An 11,959-nucleotide genomic window follows, 5' to 3' on the forward strand; every position below is an offset into this window, starting at 1 on the left:
GGACAAAAGTTGGTTATATTAGTATGAGTAATGCTTATCAAGCTCTGTGAGATTTTAAAGCAAGAACACAACAATCCTTCTTTAGGATTAAGAAGTTGTCAGTCAGTATCTTGGTTTATGCAATTTACCTAAATATCACTGCTATACACTTCAAATGGTTCTTTGTACCTTCTTGGCTTAACCATACTTTTCGACTGAACAACGAGGCACACTAAACATGCAGTACAGGTATTTCATTTAATTCATTATTCAAAATGTGTGTTGTTGTGCTGTTTGTTTATGAATGTACCCACATAGATTAAACTGAATACAAATGTTGTGTTTGATTTGAAGGTTGTATCCAAGGTAGCATTAAGCTTGAAATGACAAAACTGGCCATTCAGGTTTGGATTGTTTCTGGAAAGTTCTTTTCTCTGCAACAGCTGATAGAACAGGAGTTTCTAAACACCAATAAAGAAACATCAAATTAGCAATATATCTACTCTAATACGAATGACTGTGAATGTCCATTAATGCAAAGTGAAAAGAAGAAATTAACAATATAATGACGACCACCACAGGTATGACATATTCAAGTAAATTCGTAAAAGAAAATCTGAAATGATATATTGCAAGTATGCATTTGTTCATTTAAGCTGTCTTGATAGCTTGATAGCAGATTGAAAACTGTATTGAAATAATGTAATGGATGTTGACATGCTCCTGTATAATCCGAATGAATCAGTCTTATGATGCCCTTGAATTTGAGATGATAGTGTTGAGACAGTTTTCTTGAAAAACTGATAAGTTTATATTGTATATCCTCCTGTGTTGAGTATCAGAGTGGCTTTAAAATGAATAAATACATGAATGTGGGAAGTCAGGACAATTTCAGATTTTTTCAACAAAAAAAACTTTACTGAAATATTTGGATGATTTTATTGTCCTAATGAATGAAGATGTTGTTTTCGATACGGAGAGGAAATTCCCTCCATCGCTCAGAGCTGAGGATTGTGCTTCTGGGGAAAATAAATGGGGGGAAGAGTTTAGCAGGAAACACCACCCAGGTGAAAAAAAACTATACTTTAGAGCAGTGTTTCCCAAACTTTTTTTCTGGGGACCCATATTTTAAAAGTCACAAGCCTTCGTGACCCAAGCCAAAAGACATTATTCGTAAATCACAAAATTAAGGTGGATTTGATCATTATTGAACAATAATGAGGATATTCTATTGTAATTTTATTGTTATTTCAGAACTTGTAGAGGCCTGTTCCATAAAGCGAGTTTACCAAATAAGCCAGACTAATGTCAGTCGGACTGATTTCTAGTACATTCGGTTCCATAAAGTTAGCTCAACGTAGTTCGAACTCGGTTACTATGGCAATTTAGGCTGCGAAACTAGTCTGGTCAGGGTCAGACCAACTGTCGGGCTTAGCGTGACTTGGTGCTTAACCAGACGTTCCTGTAACACTGACCCAACGGGAAAACGATGTTTTAACACGTATATTTACATTTTCTTATTCTCATCAGTTCAATATGTTCAACATTGATAGAAATCAACTTAATTAGCCTACAACATTAGCCTAGCTCTACTAGTCTAGCTAATGACTGACTGTTCATTCGTGAAGGCGCCAAAAGTGGATGGTACAAATGGAAAAGGTAGTCTACAGCAGTGGTTCTCAATCCTGGTCCTCGGGACCCCCTGCCCTGCATGTTTTAGACGTTTCCCTCCTCAAACACACCTGATTCAAATTAATGGGTCGTTATCAGGCCCATTTATTTGAATCAGGTGTGTTGGAGCAGGGAAATATCTAAAACATGCAGGACAGGGGGTCCCGAGGACCAGGATTGAGAACCACTGGTCTACAGTACATTAAACCGAAAATAAAACTGTTTCTAACAACATTATGTTTTCTCCGTGTTTATATAATTCAATTTAAATAGTTATATGTGCTTACTTTTTTGTTTTTGTTCAGGTAATGCTAGTGAGGCATTGAGGAGTTCAATGATCAACCCAACATTCTAGGTTAAATGGTCAACCCATCTTGCTGGGTTGGTTTAACCCAACGTGTGTTCTGTCCTTTATTTAACCAGCCACTGGGTTGGAAACAACCCAAACTGGGTCGTTTTAAACCCCAGCATTTAACCCATTTATGAGGTCAAATTAACCCAGCCTTCTAGTCAATATGAACCATATTTGAGTTGAATGATCAACCCAACATGCTGGGTTAAATGGTCAACCCATCTTGCTGGGTTAGTTTAACCCAACGTGTGTTCTGTCCTATATTTAACCAGCCGCTGGGTTGGAAACTACCCAACCTGGGTTGAAACTGATGATGTACCCCTACACCAGCCTGTACCACCCCACCGGGACGCAATCAGGACGCGCAATATGCACTTGTTTCGCCCATTATTGGCCATTGCCTTTAAATACAAAATCCCCAAATTCCGGGAGATTGTATAGCATTTGCGGGTGTCCGGGAGCCGCTATTTAAATGCGGGAGACGCCCGGAACTTCTGGGAGACTAGGGATGTCTGTGTTTGGATACAGCACTTTGGGAACAGCCAGCAATGACCTTTAGTGGCTTACCCTCCGTCTTCATTTGGCGAGCCGAGCCAGGAGTGCAAAATCCGTGTTTGTTGATTTCCCATCGAATTCTTCAAAGCCCGCCTAGTCGTACACACCATAGAAAAAAGGTAAGAGCTTTCTTAAGCTTGTGGACAGAACCCGTTGATTGCGAATACTGTTTTAGAAGGGCTGAGGAAAGGAGAAGGGGTAGTCCCGCTGTGGTGACGCACAGCGAACTCGATTTTCTGTGGTCCAAATTGTGCCGGGTGAATGTGGCCATGCGAGGGATTTCAGTTGTTGTTTTCATTCAGTTAGATGTTTCTAATGTTGTTGTTTCTTAGTTTATAAAATATTGTTGGTCACCCTGAGTGTGCATGTTGTGTAGTTTAATAGGAATAGAGAGTCGGCCACTTTAATATTTTATGCTGTACTCGCATGCAGTTGACAGTGGGCTGTGCCATAGCCAAGTTACCAACGGGCTGTTTGTGATTGTCACTATATGCGGTTTCAAGCCATCTTTGAAAAATACTGTAAGCGGTGTTACAGTAGATGTTATGATTGTGGGAGGCATTTTTTGGACGACATGCGGCCACCAAGCGTTACTGCCTTGGCATGACCTGCGCTGGGAGAGAAGGAAACAGCATGGATGGAAGTTGTGTAGGCTGATGTGTCTTTTATATAGGGTGAAATGGAATAAGAAATGCAATACAAAATGGCTGAAAGGGGTGTATTTATGTAAATGTACACATTGCCTCAATGTCTTTGTGTCAGTAAATCAAACATCATTTTGACTGATGGTTTTTCAAACCTAATTGGCTTCGAGATGACATCATTCTGAAGTAGTACCATGTGCAATTTCATGCAATTTGACATTGAAATGTCAACCGTTTCTTAACCTTTGTCCCAAAGCTGACCAAAGGTAATACTCTGCCATTTCTATTCATAAAACCAGTTGGTGTGTAGCAGAGAGGATAGAGACACTAACTTTATGCTCATGAGTTCAAATCCCCATTCAGCCTATTGTTGTTGGCCAAACATGAAGTCGATTTGCTCTCTTGTTGTCCAACTCTTGACCTTCTATATTGTACATTTTTATAATATTTTGCAATTTTTCGGAGGAACCCGCATCGCTGCTTGCAGCTATATTTATATACTATGTTTTTTTTTAAGTAAACTGAATTTGCCCACTTTTTAGGTCACTTAGTACACTTTAAAGTACACTTATGGTGTATTTCAAGGTTTACTTTTGAATACTGTAAAGTAGCCTGTGTAGTGCACTTTCAGTTCATCAAGTATACTTCCTAAAGTACTTCAAAGTATACTTTGGAATACTCTAAAGTAACTATAGTGCACTTTCAGTACATGAAGTATGTGTAGAACTTGAACAAGTGTTGGCTGAACTGTCCAATAGTATGAACCTGCAGAGCCGGAGACCCCGGAGAGCCGGAGGGTTGCAGTTTCAGGACCACAGTTTCAAAATGTGCATATTTCTTAAATGTCAAGATCCAGTGTAATTTGATAAAATTAAGTAAGCAAATGAAGAAAGATAAAAAAGTCTAAAGAAAAGGTGGAAAATATATCAATGTGATCAAATGAAGTAGGCCTAAGCAAATTAAGGAAGCTAAAATAGCCTAAAGAAAAGGAGGAAAATATATCAATGTGGACAGATGTGTGATGTCTGGAGTGGCCTTAAAGGTTTTCTGGGACTACAGAGAACCAATGTACACCCTGCAACATGAGCCTTAAGGATTGTGGCACCTTTGCAGATACTCTGAACTCGTTCTAGAGGGCTTAACTTCACCAAATAGCCAAAGTCAAGAAAGCATTATGTCCTGTTAACATCAGTAATAACAAGCTCCTGGAGATCTGCTACAAACAACTGTCTTCTGTGAACTGTTCAACTGGTCCTTGGGGGAGCTGGAACACACAGTTCCACCTCTTTGGAAGACCTCTGCCATCTGCCTTGTTCCAAAGAAGAGCAGACCCAGGCTTCCCAATTACTTCCAACATGTAGCTCTTACATCAGTGGTGATGAAGAGTTTTGAATGTCTGATACTTTTGTAACTACAAGAGACAATCCAGAACCTGGCAGATCAACTCCAGTTTGCCTACAGTTTCTACAAGTGTAGAAATATCGATGATGCTGCCCTTACTGCCCAATGAAGCACTTTGAGCTGCAATTCTTGTATGAAAAGTGCTATATAAATAAAGTCTTACTTACTTACTTACTGTCCTGCATCATGCACTCCCATCTGGAAAAACTAAAAGCACATGCTCGGCTTGTGTTTGTGGAATAGCTCTGGTGCCTTTAACATAATGTAATTGTAACATCTGTTGAGAATACAACTACTAAACATGAGTAAATCCTTGATTCATATTGCAGATAATTAAATTCCACACACACACACAGGGTTCTGTCAAAATACTTATGCAATGTACGTATTCTGTGATTCATTTCATTATTTTATTTTATGCTCTATTATACATAAATATCAAAGTTATCTGAGGAAATACAAGTTTAATTTTAATCTGTTATATTTAATTTTATTTAATGTCATCATCACAAAAAAAACATTTTCTTTGAGTAATGTGGGATGGTGGTGCTGCGGAGGATCCACCGCTTCTTTCTCTGCTGCTGGTGGTGAACCTCTATGGTGGATGGGCTGCATGAGGATGTTTCCTTTGGTGTGGATGGGCATGCTAGATGATGTTTTGTGTTGGACATGACTCAAAACATTGATCACATCAGAGGGGCCAGTTTTTAAAAAGTTTTAATCTGGATCAAACTGATCCAGATTTGGAAATCTCTTTTTCTGCTATCCACGATCACGTAATCCATTTGATTTTTATGCTGGTTTTTCAAAGCAATGTGGGATTGGATTACTCTGATCTGGATTCTAACTTTTCAGGATTACCAAATCTGGATTACCTGTGGTCTAAATGGGACGATCACAATTTAGCTATGTAAAGAACAACAGGTAGAATAGTGTGGGGTCACTCCAATATGCTTTATTTGAACAGAAAATAGGACTGAACGGAACAGCAAACAAACAATATAAACATCCCCCCTCCATTGTCCATGTCTTGGAAACAGGCAGTCCACTCATACATGGTTGTGGAAAAATCAACGGTTTGTGATGTTCTGAAAAGCGTTTCAACTGCATTGGCCAGCCTGATTAATGAATTTGTCAAATCATCATAACATTTTAGATTTACTTACTGTGACAGTATGGGTTATAGTAAATAATATGGGTTTCTGCAGCAGACGTTCTATGGCAGGGGTGACCAACCCTGGTCCTCGAGAGCCTCAGTCCTGCATGCTTCTCCAGCACACCTGATTCAAATGAATGGTCGTTACCCACCAAGCCTGAGAATGACCGTTCATTTGAATCAGGTGTGCTGGAGCAGGGAAACATCTAAAACATGCAGGACTGAGGCTCTCGAGGACCAGGGTTGGCCACCCCTGTTCTATGGTAATAGTCAGTAGTCAAGAGATATGTATGATGAACATCATGGATTAAGATACCTAAACTTGGGTACAATCCTAATTAAAGGTTTTGCAGTCCTAGACTCCTAGTTCTAGACTGCAAATCGCTTTCAAGCAAGATCCTTTGTTTTATGTCACCCCCAAAATCCCACAGAGATTTACCCTCATGGGCCTTCTTTGTTTTTTTCCGAAGGATGACCAGATCATCCATGCCAAGCAGAATTGTTTTCTTTTGGGGAATATGCCCAATATTATTGTAGCAATCGACTGCACCCATGTGCACATACAAGCACCTCATGAGAATGAGTAGGAGTTTGTAAACCGAAAGGGGACACACAGCATCAATGTTCAACTTGTGGGCAACGCTGAGCTCCTCATCACAAACTGTGTTGTGAAGTGGCCTGGGTCTGTCCATAATGCACGCATCCTGAGGGAGAGCGCTCTATATAGAGAGCTCCAAACCAACCGACCAAATGGTATCATATTAGGAGACAGTGCCTACCCTCTCCTACCATGGTTGATGACCCCTTTTCTGGCTAAACACACGCCTGAGCAGGCACGCTTCAACACTGCTCATTGCAAAACAAGATGCACCATTGAGCGCTTAATTGGAGTTCCGAAGAGGCGCTTTGCATGCCTTAACTACTTGAGAGTGGAACCACAGAAAGCATGCAACATAATACTTGCTTGCATTGTACTACACAACATCGCGACCATGTGCAAAGTCCCTCTCTGTGATGACGTCCCTGATGCACCTGAGCCCATTGGAGATACTGACCAACCTCATGTCAGAATGAGGGCCCGACTGGACGACCAATAAGAGATGCAATTGTTAGACACTATTTTTGATAAGTCCATGACTGATGATTGTGTCAGTGTGGTTAATGTTTAATAAACAAAGACAGAATATATTATTTGAGTTCAATATTGACAGCTGTTTGGGGGATTATTTTATAGTACGAAATATTTATAATTTATAATTTGCTGTACTGAAAGGATGCTAGCCTACATAGCCTACCTACTTTATGTACTTCCTGTTGAACAATTCAATTGAAATTGATAAATAAATATAAATACTGTAAAATGCATGATATAAATGTTGTATTATTTAACTAACCAATTTTAGTTATCTGTATCCTCCATGAATCCACCCTCCTGCTGGGATCAGTTTAATCCTGATTTTTGGGATCAAAATGATCCCAATCCTACCAAAAAGTTTTGAAAAACCCGAACTCCGGATCCGGATCAATAACAAGATTAGATTACATGATCCAATCCAATTTCTGAATCCTTTTTTACTTTTGAAATACCCATTTTCAAGATTTGATCCAATCCGATAACCGTAATCCGATTAGATTACTTTTGAAAAACCAGCCCCAGTGGATCAGATCATCTTTCATATTCCTGTAAATACTGCACATGCCTGTGTGCATGCTACATTTTGGAAGTGTCTGACACCACAAAGTTCTGGAAAAGTGAAGTTCTATTCTATTCTATTTGCTATGGCTTTTGCAGTCACTCAATCTCAACCACAAATGTGTAATGTTAGATAGGCAAGACACAAGGTTGACTCTCAGGGCAGATTCAAGATATACATTGTTTATTTTGAATAATTGTCAAACAATGACAATCACCCCTCCATATCACTCCATCCCCTCCATATCACTCCATCTAGCCCTCCATGCAACTTCATCCTTCAATGAGAGATAGAAGCAAGAAAAACAAATATAAAAAAAACGTTGTGGATATTTGACTTTTCCTGACCTTTCAATATTCAAACCCCATATTGTGATGTCGGTAACAGCACTACTTACTAGTTGAATGGTCTCCCTTCAGTGAGAAGGGATGACTTTATCATGAGAGACCTACAGTAGTTGGGCTTGCCAAAATCGCACTATGGTTTCAATAAAACAAAACAAATAGTCTAAAAGTTTGTATTTCATAAAATTATCAGAAGTGAACAGATAATTGTACCAGAATTGTTTTGAACGTTTATCTAACTTAAATATGTTGAACAATACTTGATAAGCTACGTGGCGCTACTGTTTCATTAAACAAATAAACTGAGTAACAATTTACAGTTCGTTTTTAAAACCTATGTGTGTAGAGCTAGCTAGCTAGTGCTATAACCAGAGCCTGTTTAAGGATCCAATCTTTATTATACATTCTCTGCTCTAACTACTGAATGTTAGCTCTAGCTAATCAAGTAGTTTGTTTGACGTTGAAAACCACTCAAGTGTCTTGAAATGATTTTGACAGCAAAGTTGAAGTTAGCTAGCTAACGCTGTCCAATTCAAGACACCAGAATTGTTTTATACATAACCATACGCGATTCACATTAGCTACTTACACTCTGATTCTAGTCCATCTTGTTCTGAGCCGTAATCCTACAATATTCGAGATGGGTATGGCTGCCGCCTGCAGCCCTCCCGTCTCATGCCCTCCCGTCTCATGCCCTCCCGTCTCATGCCCTCCCGTCTCATGCCCTCCCGTCTCATGCCCTCCCGTCTCATGCCCTCCCGTCTCATGCCCTCCCGTCTCATGCCCTCCCGTCTCATGCCCTCCCGTCTCATGCCCTCCCGTCTCATGCCCTCCCCAGGGGCGGACTTACCCATTAGGCAAGGTAGGCAACTGCCTCCAGATGCCAGGGGTGCCCTTGAAAGACTACATAAAATTACTGTATGAAAAATAATAACTATAATAATAATACAAATCGATTGAAAGTCATAACCTTCCACAAAAGTATCAACAAAGATAACAACAGAGCGTTTATTCTATTTGTGTCAACGCAAGCTTCCCCTCCCACCCGATACTACTGTGGACTATTCCGTCGATTGCAGCAACTGCTCAGCAAAGCACGTCATATCTGTTGGTTCATGTGAGACAGTAGGAGTGAAGTGAATGCAAAAAACAATTTGCTAAATGTAACGAAACTCCCCGAGCGGAGCACAAAAGAGAAAGACAAAAGAGGAGAGTAAACAACTAATTGCCAAACTGAAACTACAAACGGAAACGTACTTTTTCTCCACTGGTATCCAATGATGCAGCAGCTAGCACAAGTAGGGAGGACAATAGAACAAGTCATTTTTGGCCTAGGCTAACCAACTGTCAAATACTGTGGAACGCCGGTAGCAAACGCATTAAATCGAATGCTAAGTTAGCCTGAATGTAGCTAAGAACGCCACTGAGAATTCTGGCACCGGAATTTTAAGGTCCACGTCCTTTTCTTAGCTCTATAACTAGCGACTACTATCGAGATATTAAAAACAAACATGCCAGTTAACATGTAGACACTTACCCCTTAATGCTATCAAATGTTGGTTGCAATACATATTGAGGAAGTGTGTGAAAATAATGTTTATACTTTTTGCTGCTTTGGCTACCTTTCATAGAAGGTCGGCACCACCGGGAGACATATCTTAAATGAAAGAGTAGGTTGTTTTCTTCAAAATAAGGTATATTTAGTCAATTTTAAAACATATACATTTTGAGAAAAATCTAGTTGAAGACATGTTGCTGAAAATCCCATAGGAATGCATTGAAATCTGAACGTTCTATCGAGAAAAAGGTTGGTTTTTCCCTTGCAACTTTTTCCCACATGTCGGCACCACCCTGATACTTCCTGGAAAGCAAGGTTACGTAGAAAGACGTCATCAGTCAAATTTTAAAGAAAATCGAAAGACATACATTTTGTGTTTTGGCTCCCTGAATGAGTCTTTCAGAAACCTGTGAAAACGTCAGACGTTTTGAGCCTCTAGAACTCCCGCGCTTGACTCATGCTAGGCTGCTTCCAATGCTCACATCAATTGATTGACAGTATTAGTGTACTACTAGCCTTATTATATATACCCGTATGTAGATGTAAGTATCGGTCATGGTTACTGGTTTGAAAGATAAATATTTTTGACACTTTACATGCATCTTTTCAGTGTGCAGAACAAAAAACAAACATTGATGATATAAAAACCACTCTCTTGGTGATAAAAAAAAAAAGAAGTTTCTATCGAAATGATTCATGGTCGTGATATGCAAATGTTGTTGTCACGTAGCACCAATCGGAACCAATCATTACCCTTTTGTCTGTCAGGAAATGCAAATCTATTTAAAAAAAAAGCGCGAATATTCTTTTTTTCCAGCAATCAATTTTGCAAAACAGGAAATTCTATGGCAGATAAAAAGACAAGAACTACTGAAATTGCATTCACAGGTGAGGGGGAGCAACACATGGCCACTTGCAAAAGTTTAGGTATCATTTTAGATCCAAATAGTCTTAGGGTTTGTGGTAAATTACCATTAGAAACATTAACAAATGGGATCATGATCGACATTATCACGCTTTGTCACACATTAGTATTTCAAATGCCAGCGCACCTTGTAACGTTTAATATAATTAAAAATGACTTTAAACTCCACAAGCATTGAAAAGATGTAACTTTACCGGACAAAATGACCAATTTAAATGACCAAATACTGTAGGCCTACTGGCAGGGCCGCCCATAGAAATGGCTGGACCCCTGAAAAGGTCCAGTGAATGAGCCCCCCCTAATAGGTCTTTAGGCTACTTATATTAACGCATGTACGTGTGTGCTCTCTCTCTCTACATTAAACATATGTAAACAGAGAGATACTTACTCAGCGATGGGTGCTACATTATAGAAAAACATACATCTTTATACATAAAACTTAAACATAAAGTTTAATAAATATAACTGAGAGGCCTTAACAACTTGTGTGGTGCCGGGCCAGACACACACACATAAAAATAAGAATTTGACATACTGAGATCTGCTACACTCACACCACATTTTCTAGTATAAAATGCAATTTACCTGCCTTCATCTTTGCCTATTATACAGCTATCTTCCTTTTCTTTCTGGATGCAAAGTCTTTTATAATGTGTTTAAAGTCAATTTGTTTAGCCATTTCACACTCAATGGCAAGTATTGTGATTGAGCCTCTCCTGGCTCATTGTGGAGCGCAAGACTTTGAGTTTACTTAAGGACCTTTCTCCTCCTGCCACAGTGAATTGGTTAAGGTAAAGTGCAGAATATCCTCAGAGCAATGAGCAATGCAGAACATGCGCTTTCTCAGTGTCAGCTTTGCTCAAACTAGCTTCCTCTTGGCTAGCAACGTGACTACTGCTGCTCGTCTCTGCCATAGATATATCGATGGTCTCTGCAGCCTGGCTGGGAGCATCTTTCGAAGTTGACTAGAGAGCAAGCAACAACAACCATTATCTAGCGGCTAACTTGGTCTAGCGTTATGTTGTGTAGTCTGTCCTGTACCCTGACTCTGTTTAATAATCAACACTTGGTCCAACCCTGCGTTCGCACCACTCGTTGACTTCACCGGTTAAGTCAACAATACAATGTTTGTTTGCTTTTTTTAAGTAGACCCTAATCGTGAGTATTTCAGTTCAAAATAAAATTGGTTATAATTTCTTAAAATATTTTGGGACGAACATGATTATTGCTGGCATCGCGGCGTGGCCCCACCACGGCAGGGCCCCAGAAAGTTTTCCCATATATGGGCAGCCCTGCCTACTGAACATGTATTAGCGATGAATGATAGGTGTAGAACGCTTGTTATAAGCTTAGCGAGTGGCAGGCAGACAGCAGGCAGTTTATGAAGGGTCACTCTGTTTGAGGATGTAGACATCCACAGAGGACCCATCTTAGATAAGTTGTTGGAGTCAACGTCAGAGGAGTTTGATGCTATGACTCAACAAGTTCTAGAACTTGTATTTGCTAGTTTAGTGAAAGTTTGCTGTAGGTTGGTAGCGGACCACTTGGAACAAGGACGGTATGATGATGTGTCTGAAGATCAGTATCATGTCCTCAGATCAGTGCCCAAAACAAATGTTTCATGCGAGAGGGATTTTGTGATATTTGATTATTTGATTAGATCAAAGTTCAGGGCAAGTA

The sequence above is a fragment of the Hypomesus transpacificus genome, unplaced genomic scaffold (assembly GCF_021917145.1).
Source record: "Hypomesus transpacificus isolate Combined female unplaced genomic scaffold, fHypTra1 scaffold_138, whole genome shotgun sequence".
Taxonomy (NCBI): domain Eukaryota; kingdom Metazoa; phylum Chordata; class Actinopteri; order Osmeriformes; family Osmeridae; genus Hypomesus; species Hypomesus transpacificus.